Here is an 11529-nt window from a genome sequence, read left to right on the forward strand (position 1 = left end):
AAATAAATTTGTTAATTGAAATAGAGTTTAAAGTAAGCCTATATAAATAAATTGGCATAGGATATTTGACTATTTATAATTGTAGAGGCACATATTTCCTGAGAAGGTTACAAGGGAATCCTAAAATTAGTCTAAGAACTTATGTCAAGCAGATGAAATTATACATTTATGGTATCTTCAACCCAAATGTGTGTCATGGTTACTTACTAAAAGGAAAATTACACTGCTTCTTTAAATCCAGGTGAGGAGGTTACCTTGAGCCTCCATCTGACATCTTTTGCAGGCTTTGACCCATTCCTTGGGGCTTCATCATCATGAGCACTCTGGCTCTGTGGGGTTCTGCCCTTGTGGGGTTCCCACTCTATCACTTTTCTTAATTATGAACTTCTCTCTCCTCAACATGAATTCAGGATGCAGTTCATTTCCCTCAAAAGTCACATAAAACTACTCACACATGGCAATATGTCTGCATGGCCCACTTTGTTAAGGTCTTGGCTGATGGGGAAGGAGGCATGTCAAATAGCAATTAAGTTGAGTGTTAGACTTCTCCATTGTGAAACATTCCATTGAGCCATTTCAACAACCCAGGCTCCATCTTCTTTTAATTTTGTTTAACTTCTCTTAAGTAGGACCCCAATAACTCCAACATAATTCCTTCCACTTTTGTTTTGCAGAGGCCTCTCTAATTCCTCTCCTTAGAGCAGAGACTCTGAATACCACCTAATTGGGTTTTCTGCTCTTGGTCTTTCCATATCTTCCTCCTCTCCCCATCTCTGCCAAGGATAAAGGACAAGTGTTTCGAAAGTTCTTTTCTACTGGTGTGAATTACACCACTATCATACCACTTTAGAAAGCAACTAGACTTAATTTGGTTTAAATAACAAGCATTTTTCTGTTATACTAGCAGAGTGCAAATGAAAATGAGTTATCACTCTACTGTTAAGTAGTACTATCCACAAAAACAGTTAATACTGAAGCTCTTGGCAATGGCCCTAAAATATATTTCACTTTTACTAAAAGCATATGCTTTAGCACTTTCTGAATCCATCTCACCTTAGCACATGGAAAGCGTTAGAGACAGATGGTTATGTGCATGCTATCCTTACCTCCTAACTACTTTTCACTCTGTAAATCTCATTGGAATTGGACAAATCCATTCCTTCTTGAAATGTCAAGTTCTAGGCACATTAGCAATTATTATAATGAAAAACGGTAAACTTTTAGCATAATTGAGCAAGTAGAAATTATGTAATTTACTTTCTACTTGGATTCAACGTCATTTATGTGCTACTATGGCTTGTAAAAATTACCTTTATTTTCTTCAAAAGATTGTGTAGCAATATCCATTTTACATACATTTATACATAGATTAATGCAAAATTCTAGAAGTACTTAGTAATTGAACTGAATATTAGGCATTTTAGTTAGATCATTTTAAATAACGAGTTAAGAAATATCAACATAATTTTTTTTTCATAATTATCATCAATTGTTCCTCAATGTTTTTTGCTGAAATTTTCTTTTTTGATATTTTATGACAATTTTTTGCTATATGGTTATCTACAATAATGGAAGACTGTTAAGATAATAATGTATGATAAATGTATAATAGCATACAGAGGTAGGTATTTAATTTATTTGAAGATAATAAGATACTTAACAAATTTATATACAATTTTGAATTGGCTTTATCTTAAATAAACTTCCTTTTATTTTCACATAAAACAAACAAATAAACACTAAGACCAGGCAGTATTTCTTTGTCTAGAGTGGTACATCGTCTTTACTGTGGTAAATTCAGTCGCCCAATTAATAATGGAACAGATAAAATTTATAGATAAACCTAAGCAATTTTTTTAAAGATAAAAAATGCTCTTTCATTGTATACATGCAACATTTTCCTAAGAGTAACTAGCCTCAGTTTTGGACTAATCACTGTGTAGACTTGTAGATTGGCATACTTACATCAGCTATAAAGATTGTTTTGGGCATTGCTGATGGGAGCACCACTGGAAGACTTTCTGTCCTTCAACTGCAGAAGCTTCTCAGACAGCAGACTGAAAACACAGGTTTCTGAAACTGTCTTAGTGAAGGTTAAGCTTGCCTTAAATATGAATTCAACTAAGTTGATCAGTTCTATTTCATGACAGAAACTGTCCTCTGATATCCTCTACAGATAGGCTAAAAGATGTTAAGCCCAAGGAAAGTGCACTGCAGTGGATGTAAACCTGTCTCAGAGTTTAGCCTTTAGCCTAATCCCCCCTTAGCCTTTAAGATGCTTTGTGGGCATTCACTTAATACCACTGTCCAATATGACACAAAGGAAAACACTATATGAATAAGTTATATGCTTTTCTCTGATGGAACTGTAATCTATTCCATGTTGCCAACAGGTTTAGAGTGGAAAAGTTTCTCTTGCAAGTAGAAAAAAAATCAAAGCTATTTTTCACAGAGCTGAAGATGTAACAAAAAATAGCAATCTATTTAAGGAAAAAGTGTCTGGAATTGGCAACTATTTTAATTCTCATAGATGGTGGAAACTCTTCATAGTATAGAGAAGAGAAAATACAGAGTTTTGAAAATGTGACCTGTTTTATTAGTAGAGACACATTTGTAGCCGTGAAAAAAATATCCATATGCATATCCAATATATATATTGATTCCTAGGAATGTCCTAGTTGAATGTACAAATGAGAATTTATTATAAAAAATTAGAGTCGTCATGATGGTCAATCTTATTGTCAACTTGGTTGAATTGAGATATTCCTGGGAAATCAGTAAAGCACACCTTTGAGTGTATCTATAACGGTGCTTCTACAGACAATTGACATGTGGCACAACAAATGGACTGGGGTGGTGGGGGCCCAGATGGAACAAAAATGGAAGAAGGAAGAAGCCCGCAAGTGCGTGCAAGCAAGTTGCATTCTTCTAGAGCGGGGGTGCCTGTTGCGCTGCCATCACCCCGAACATCGGACATCAGCATCTGCAGCCTTTCAACATAGATTCATACCAGGGATCTTCCAGGCCTCTAGCTTCGAACAGGGGCTGTATCACTGGTCCTCTGGTTCTGAGGCCCCCAACTTCTTGGACTGGTTTATCCAGCTCCCCAGCATTCAGACATCCATTGTGGGGCTATCCAGCCTCTTATCATACAAGCCAATCTAACAAATCTCCTTTTATAATTATATCTATATTCTATTGGTTCTGTACCTCTACAGAACCCTGCCTAGTACAGTTGCATTACAAGTAATGCTTTAGGCTTCCAGTTAAAGGTAACACACATTTTTTTTTTTATCATCAATTGTTGAGCTCCTTGTAAGAAATACCCTTTGGAACTTACTGTAACCACACTTGGGTCGTTGTTCAAGAAGCAGCGTTTAACAGCCAGGACTGGCATGGCTAACAAATGCATCCAAGTCTCAGCCCCACAATTTGCTAGCTGTAGGGCCTGGCCATGTTATCAAACTTCAGTGAGCCTCAGTGTCCTTATCTCAACCTAGCCTCATAGAGTTTTTTTGTTTGTTTAAAGAAATGAAGGCAACATTGTGACTAAGAACTTGGATAGTTTCTTCTAAACACTAGCTATTATGTTATATAATTGATTGTTTTTGACATTGCTGATGGAAGAACCATCTGAAGACTTTCTGTCGTTTAACTGTCTCCCATGGATCTGCTAAATATTTTTTTCCCATTCTGTGTGATTAGAGATAATTGGATTTTTCCCCCCAAGAAATAAGGCCCAAACAAAAATCTCAGGAACCATGTAAATAGTGTGGTGTTTTCTTTGCACTGTTTAGTAGGAATCTCAGGAACAAATTGGTGAACAGCCTTTAGATATGCATTTTAAAATGAGAAATTATACATGGCTTTACCTTGTCTCTAAGATCCCGGCTTGTAGGTGTTACTTCTCTTATGCCCCACACTGGCTCCTCCCAGCAGGTGGGACTGAGACTATGTTAAGGAAGAAACTCTGGCAGGTGGAACAGGGGAGGTAGAGAAATAGTAGCTTCCGGAAAGTCTGAGCCTCTGACTCAAAGTGTGAGAGAAGAGCTAGGTGCTTTGGGTATTCAATTAGCTCACACCACTCAAGCTATGCTGAGTATTGAAATGTTGAAATTCTCCCAGTCTGGTTACAAAATAACGACTGTCTTTAGCCCCCAATTTCTCTCCAATCCCAGTTGCTCTGACCCCTCTCAGACACCCCTTCCCTACAGTGTACTTGGGAGTGGGTTCTCTGAAAGTGATGAGTGCCAGAGAGAGAATGGAGAGTTCGCAGGGCCCTGGCCATTTTGAGAATCACTGGAGGAAGCTCAACAGGAAGAGAGAAATGGGTAAGCCACCAGCAATGGCCTTGGGGATTATTTGTTAACCATTTGGGAGTGTGTAAATTTACACCAGACTCAGTGCAAAAAAAAAAAAAAAAAAAGCTTCTCTTCCTCCAGCTGATCTAGTATCCCTCCAAAGTTATTTTGAGATGAAAGAAATGTGAAAAACATTCTGGTAAATTCAACCCTCTCTGGTAATGGAGAGAGACAGTGCTTCTTAGCTCTTCCAAGATTAAATGGTCTTTTTTGGATTTTTCTCCATCTCTCTTTCTTTCCCAGGATGTCATGTGTGTTGGAGGAAGAACTTGCAATGTCCATATGATGGGAAAGTGGGGAAGGGGTATCAGAAAATCCTGGTACTGCTACAGGTTGGGGGCTCTACTGGACTTCAGCATCACAGATCTGTTCACCAGGAGGTTCTCCAGCTGCCTCAACATCATGTTGTACCCTGCTATGTCAGGGACCTAGAACACTTGAGGTCTGGCCACCATGCTTGTTCACCCACTAGCTCATCCCTGTCCTCATTGTAGTCCTGGGCCATAGGGCGACTTTTGCTTTGATATTGGCAAGCTTCCTAAATAGAGTCTTTGCTACTTTTCTATTACCCAAAGGGATACAGTCACTCTTACATCCCTGCCACAGCCCTCAGTGTCACTTAGGAATGCTAACCCAGGCTGGCTCTCTGCCCGGCCTTGGCAACCCTAGGCTCTTTGAGGACACATTGCTGGGAGGTTTTCTTCCAGGAAACCACATGAGATGTGGGGCAAGAGTCATTCTGGGCTGTTTCACACTCTGCTTGTCTAACACAGCTCCCCTGACCTGGACTCCAGAATCTTGGATTCAGGGGTTGACCACCTTCCTCCTGACTTGCTGAGACTTCTTTATATGCAATTGTGATGAATTCTTTAGTCTTGGCTCGAGATATGTTAACCAATATCCAGAGTTAAGAGACCATTCTCTCTTCACAAAGTCTATTTTAAAGGACAAATGTCTCAGTTAAGTAGGTGAAAAAAGGAAATGTAAGACTCACAGTCTATAGACCCCCGGTCTTTTTGATGACTGGTGTTCTCACCCTATCCCTTCCTGGGGCAATAACTTCATGGCTCTAACCCCAAGCCATCTGAAGGAGTGGCTGACTGCTTCTAGAGCTTCATATCTTAATATCATCTTCAGCCACTGGAAAAAACATAAAGTTAGCTTTCATATTTTGGTGATTACTAAAATTCTTACTGGTTTGCTATTAGTGATTTTTCTAAATGTGGTCAGGATGCACTGAAAAATAAAGATGGCTTTAGATCTGTTTTAAATTATTTGTTTTGATACTGACACATGTGCACTCGAAATTATTTTTTTTCCTGTACTGAGTGCTCTCTTTTTCTAGAAAATAAGCATGTAAATATAGAAATAGGATGTAATAGAATTTATTTCAAGGACATTCCTTTCCTATACAAACAAGACTTCCAAAGAAAGAATAAGAAACATTCTTATTCTGTATCTATATTTCTCTTTCTTTGTTTAGATGTAGATAGTGATTATTTCATGATCTAAGGAAACTAGAGAAAATATAAATATATTTATATTGTGAAAAATTGAAATCTGTAGTTCAATGAGATCAGGATTTATTTTTTTAAAAAACATGGTAGTATTAAATAAATTCTTCTGTAATTTTTATATGCTATTTTATAAAACTTCCAATAATCAACATAAAATCATATTTGGTATATGTCTTGTATGTAAGAGAGTGTTTGATCATAGGAATAATTGACCTAGAAATAATAAAAAGTTTTTATTAACTTGCGCATAGTCACATCAATGAAGTATATCATAGTTCTAACAGCAGTTCCATTAAATCAGCTAACTCTGGTTCATCTCTTGCTCATGTAGATTATACAAGTGAATAACTATCTGGAAATGATACGAAAGACAATCAACATAAAAAGTTTTATTGTTATTTTCCTTATCCTCCTTAATTTTAAATTGCCTTACTTTCCTTAATATCCCTATTTTTAAAATAATAATCATTAAGATTTAGAAAGCCATGGACTTGGAGTAATAAAAATATACTCAAAAATTACTTCTAGTGAGCAAAGTGCTTTTGAAATATCATTTAATTTTAAATAAGATTTTTTAATGTTCACAAAACTCAGCACACATGAGAGGTATATGTGAAGACATGGTTCTTGCTTCCAGTTTATAATTTATTCCTTTAAAAAAATATTTTTTTTGAAAGGACTATTGTTTCTGCTACTTGATTCCCCTGTTCTTTCCTCTTTACTACTGATTTAACATAAGGACTAGGCATGCAAAAAATTGACAAGGCATAGAGAAACTTGACAACGGGAAGAATTGACATTTCATCTTCAAACAAACAAATTAACTTAAAAACATCATTAAAACAATTGCACAGGCTGGGGCTGTAGCTCAGTGGAAGAGCGCTTGCTTAGTGTGTGTGAGGCACTGGGTTCCATCCTTAGCACTACATATAAACAAACAAAATAAAGGCATGCTGTTCATCTACAACTCCAAAAAATTTTTTTTAAAAATTAAAAACAAGCAAACAAACAAAAACAATTGCACATGTAAACTATCTGTTGGTGATATTTTCTTTGGTGTCAAAATCACAACTAATAAAAAGCCCTCCAGGGAATATTAATCTAGGCTTCTGGAATTGAACTTTTGTAATTTTTTGTGACATGGATATTAAATGTAATGGAACTTGTTTCCAAAAAGTAATTTACATTTATCTCAGTAATAAAAATATTTCCAACAAAGGATGATTATGGAAAATGGGAATGGCAGTCACCATGCTCTCCTGGCTCTACAAAATGTTGGGCTCTTTTTAGGAGTGTCATTATGATTTATGGGCTACATACTTTTACTGCCATTAGAACACTTGCAAAATTAAGGTAGAATTACCTCAGTTGACTGCTATTAGCCAAAGCTCCAGGATCTGGTGCCAAAAATAAATCCTTGTAATGATAGACTTCAACAGTTGTACAAAGCAGGCTTTTAAAGATTGGTTTCTGGAAACTAAATATTTCTTACTGTGACAAAGGGCCTATCATTAATAGATAACTAGCTCAAACTTAGACAGATTTGCTTTTAACAATGTGACAATGTTTATAGAAATAGTATAATGATACTAATGGTAAGTATTTTTTTTCTTTACTTAAAATCTTTTTGGTAAAAGGGCCTTTAGAGTTTTATAAATATTACTCCATTAGTACTCAAAATACCCAGTTGTTTTCTGAAGTGGTCCCTGGGATCTCTCACTCTTTCGGCTTAATGTGCTGTCTCTTGGCATGAGCTGTATCCTGTTTCAAAGCAGTCTCAGATGCCAATGTTTTATAACCAAATAATGAATTGCTTTTATGAGTGCCACATAGAATGAAAGATTTTTTAATTATGATAAAATAACATAAAATTTACTATCTTAACCACTTTTGAGTGTATAGTTCAGTAGTAAGTACATCACGTTGTTGTGTAATATATAATCTGGAACTTTTTTATCTTGTAAAACTGAAACTCTATACCCTTTAAACTACTTCCCATTTCCACCTCTCCACCTACCACTGGAGTCACCATTCCATTTTTTATATCTGTGAATTTGACTACTACCTATATAACCAGAATTGTGCACTATTTTCCCTTTTGTGACAGATTCATTTCTCTTAGTAGAATATCCTCAAGGTTCATCCATGTTAAAACATGTTCCAGAATTTTCTTCCTTTTTAAGGCTGAATTCCATTGTGTGTATAAACCACATTTGCTTATCCATTCACTCAATCATAGATGGGCACTGGGTTGCTTCTATCTTTTCACTTTTGTGAATAATGCTGCTATGATCATGGGTGTTCAAATATCTCTTTGAAACACTGCTTTCGATTCCTTTGGGTACATACTCAGGAGTGGGATTTTTGGATCCTGTGGTAATTCTATTTTTAATTTTTTAAGGAGCTGCCATACTGTTTTCCACAGTAGCTGCACCTTTTTACATTTCTATCAGCAATGCATGGGGTTCTAATTTCTCTACAACATTGCTAACTCTTACTATCTTCTATGTGTTTTAATATTTTCAGTAATAACAATTCTATTGTGTGTGAGTTGGTATCCACTGTGTTTTTTGGGGGGTGGGGGTTGGGTACTAGGAATTGAACTCAGGGACACTTGACCACTGAGCCACATCCCCAGCCCTATTTGTATTTTATTTAGAGCAGGGTCTCACTGAGTCACTTAGCACCTCACTTTTGCTGAGGCTGGCTTTGAACTCATATCCTCCTGCCTCAGCCTCCTGAGCTGCTGGGATTACAGGTGTGTGCCACCCATGCGGGCTCCCACTGAGGTTTTGATCTACATTTCCCGAATGTTTAGTGATCTGGAAAATCTTTTCATGTGTTTATGAACCATTTGTATTTCCTCTCTGGAAAAATGTCTTTCAAGTCTTTGTACATTTAAAATATCAGATTACTTATTTTTTGTTGTTGAATTGTAGGCATTTTTAATATGTTCTGAATATTAATCTCTTGTCAGATGTATGATTTTGCGAATATTTTTCCCATCCCATAGAATGTCTTTTCACTGTTGGTTGTGTCCTTTGATGCACAGAAATTTTAAATTTTGCTGTAATATAATTTATCTATTTGTCCTTTTTTTTGGCTATGCTTTTGGAGTCATATATAAGAAAGCATTGCTAAATCTAATGTCATAAGCATTTCCCTTGTTTTCTTCTAATAATTTTATAGTTTTAGCTCTTATATTTGTACCTATGATTCATTCTGAGTTAATTTTTTGTGTATGGTGAAAAGGAAAGGGTCCAACTACATTTGGTTTTTACATGGATATTCATTTTTTCCAGTATAACTTGCTGAAAAAACTTGAAATATCTTTTCAAAAATTTCATGGTGCTTTTAAATCAGGAAAAATAGATGTAGAGATACAAAAGTTTGGAATCAAAGACATCTGTCTACCAACCATTTGAGAAGAAGCATGGTCAACTATCACTTGGCTACCAGAGGTAGAACTAACTGCCCAATATCTAACTGGATGGCAGAATTCTGGTTGTTAAGCATTTGTCCAGAGTATGGTTGACTGTATGTTCTGACACATTAGGAGAATTTCTGTTCAAAATGATACATTCTGAAAGGAGTCTGGAGAAGTTGTCCATTAATGGTTAGGATGGTAGTGTGCCCAATTGGAGTTGATGGAAATGCCTGTAGGTACAAAAAAATTGACTTTGAGGGATATGAAGCAGGGGACATGAGGCTGACCTATAAGAGAATGGATAATGACACCCTACCACTGCTCACTGCCTGATTTCTTGTGTTTTATTAATATTCACAAATATATGTGCACTAACTACTAAACACTGGAGTGAATCTGGAGATACAACCAATATTTCTTGTTCTATCGGATGTTACTGTATATTTAAATTGTTCTGATGATATGTATTTTGCTGACCCCATACAGATAGGCTTTGGATGGATATAAGTCGGGACTTTATTTGAATTTGGTGCAAAATCACTTTGAATAATGATATTAGTAAAGATGTTTGTACTAACAGATGGACTTTATCAGGCCATGCTACTGGATTGGAACTGAAGTTCCCAAATAAAGAGTTTCCATTTATAAGCCAGAAACCCCTATTCACATTTTTTGGAACTGTCTACTCACTGTAATTTAATGTGATTTGAGATAAATATATGTTATCAATTGTCATCATAGAAAGTTCATTACCAAATAGACCAACTAACTGTGTACTGTTTTGAACATGGTCCCCAAAAGTTCAAATAATGGAATATGAATTCCTCAGTGTGGCTGAGTGGGGACATGGGGCCCAATGGCAGGTGTTTGGGCCATGGGATTGAGACCATCCCCTGTGAGTGAATATTTGGTCTCATGGGACTGGATTACTTACTATGATAGTGGATTGTTATAAAGCAGTCCTGCCTCTTGTGTTTCATTTTTTGTGCTTGAACCTGTTTGCGCTTCTTTTTTTCTGCCATGGTTTGAGGCAGCATAAGGCCCTTACTAGAAACTAAGCAGATGCCAGCACCAGCATCTTGGACTTCCCAGATTCCAGAAACATGAGCCACAACAAAATTCTTCTCTTTATAAATTGGCCAATCTTGGATATTTTTGTTACAGCAACAAAAAACAAAAACACGGTATTTACCAGGAATACTACTCTGCCAACTATTAAACAGATGCTGGCTGGGAGTGCTGATTTCCAAGCATTTCCATGTTTCATATTCATGGTATTACTTGCAAATGATGCTCCCAGGAGTACATGAGCCACTGCTTGTATTAACCAACTTTCTGTCACTATAGTGAAAAACTGGATGCAGGCTATTTATGAAGTAAAAGGAGGTTTATTTTGGCTCACAGTTCTGGAGGTTCAAGTCCAAGATCAGGCGGCCCCATTGTTTTGGGCCTCTGGTGAGGGTGGCACATCATGACAGAAGTGAGTTTTAGAGTCAATGGTCACGTCTCAAGCCAGGAAGCAGAGAGCAAGGGCATAGGAAGGGACCCACAGTACCTTTTGCGGACTTGCTCCCAATAGCCTAAGGTCTTCCCAATAGGCCCCACCTCTTAAAGTTTCCACCACCTCTAATACCACCACTCTGGGGACTAAGCCTTTATATATGGACGCTTGGGGGACATTCATACAAACCATAGCAGCACTATGGGATGCAGTGTCAGACCTGAGTCTAAAGCAAAAGATGCTGGTAAAGAAGGATAAAGCTGAGCCTATAAAAATGGTTGAATTCTATACTGGTTTTAAATTATGCCTCTTATATTAATGCTTGTTCAGTGCAACTTACTTACCTTCCTTCAAAAAAGTCTGAAGTTTGGTTTTCACTGAGATCATCAGAAAGAGTAGATTCAAGTTCATTTTCAACAAACTGAAAGAAACTTAAAATTTTGTCTCTTGTGGGGCTCTTCCCAGTTGCTTGCTTACACCTTTGAAGGATGACTTAAGATCAGCATTACTAAAGTGGGCAAATTGCATTGAGTTAGTTGCAAAATATCCTGCTTTAGTCATCATTGCTGGGTTTATTACTATTTCCATATAGAAATGGTTCAACATGTCTTATTGAGGGTTTCCAATAAGACACAGTCATCATCTTCATCCTTGGAGACCTTTTTAGTGCTCTTCATTCCTTTGATAGATCCAGACTACAATCTGGTATCCCTTCTTCTGATT

The sequence above is a fragment of the Marmota flaviventris genome, chromosome 8 (assembly GCF_047511675.1).
Source record: "Marmota flaviventris isolate mMarFla1 chromosome 8, mMarFla1.hap1, whole genome shotgun sequence".
Classification (NCBI taxonomy): domain Eukaryota; kingdom Metazoa; phylum Chordata; class Mammalia; order Rodentia; family Sciuridae; genus Marmota; species Marmota flaviventris.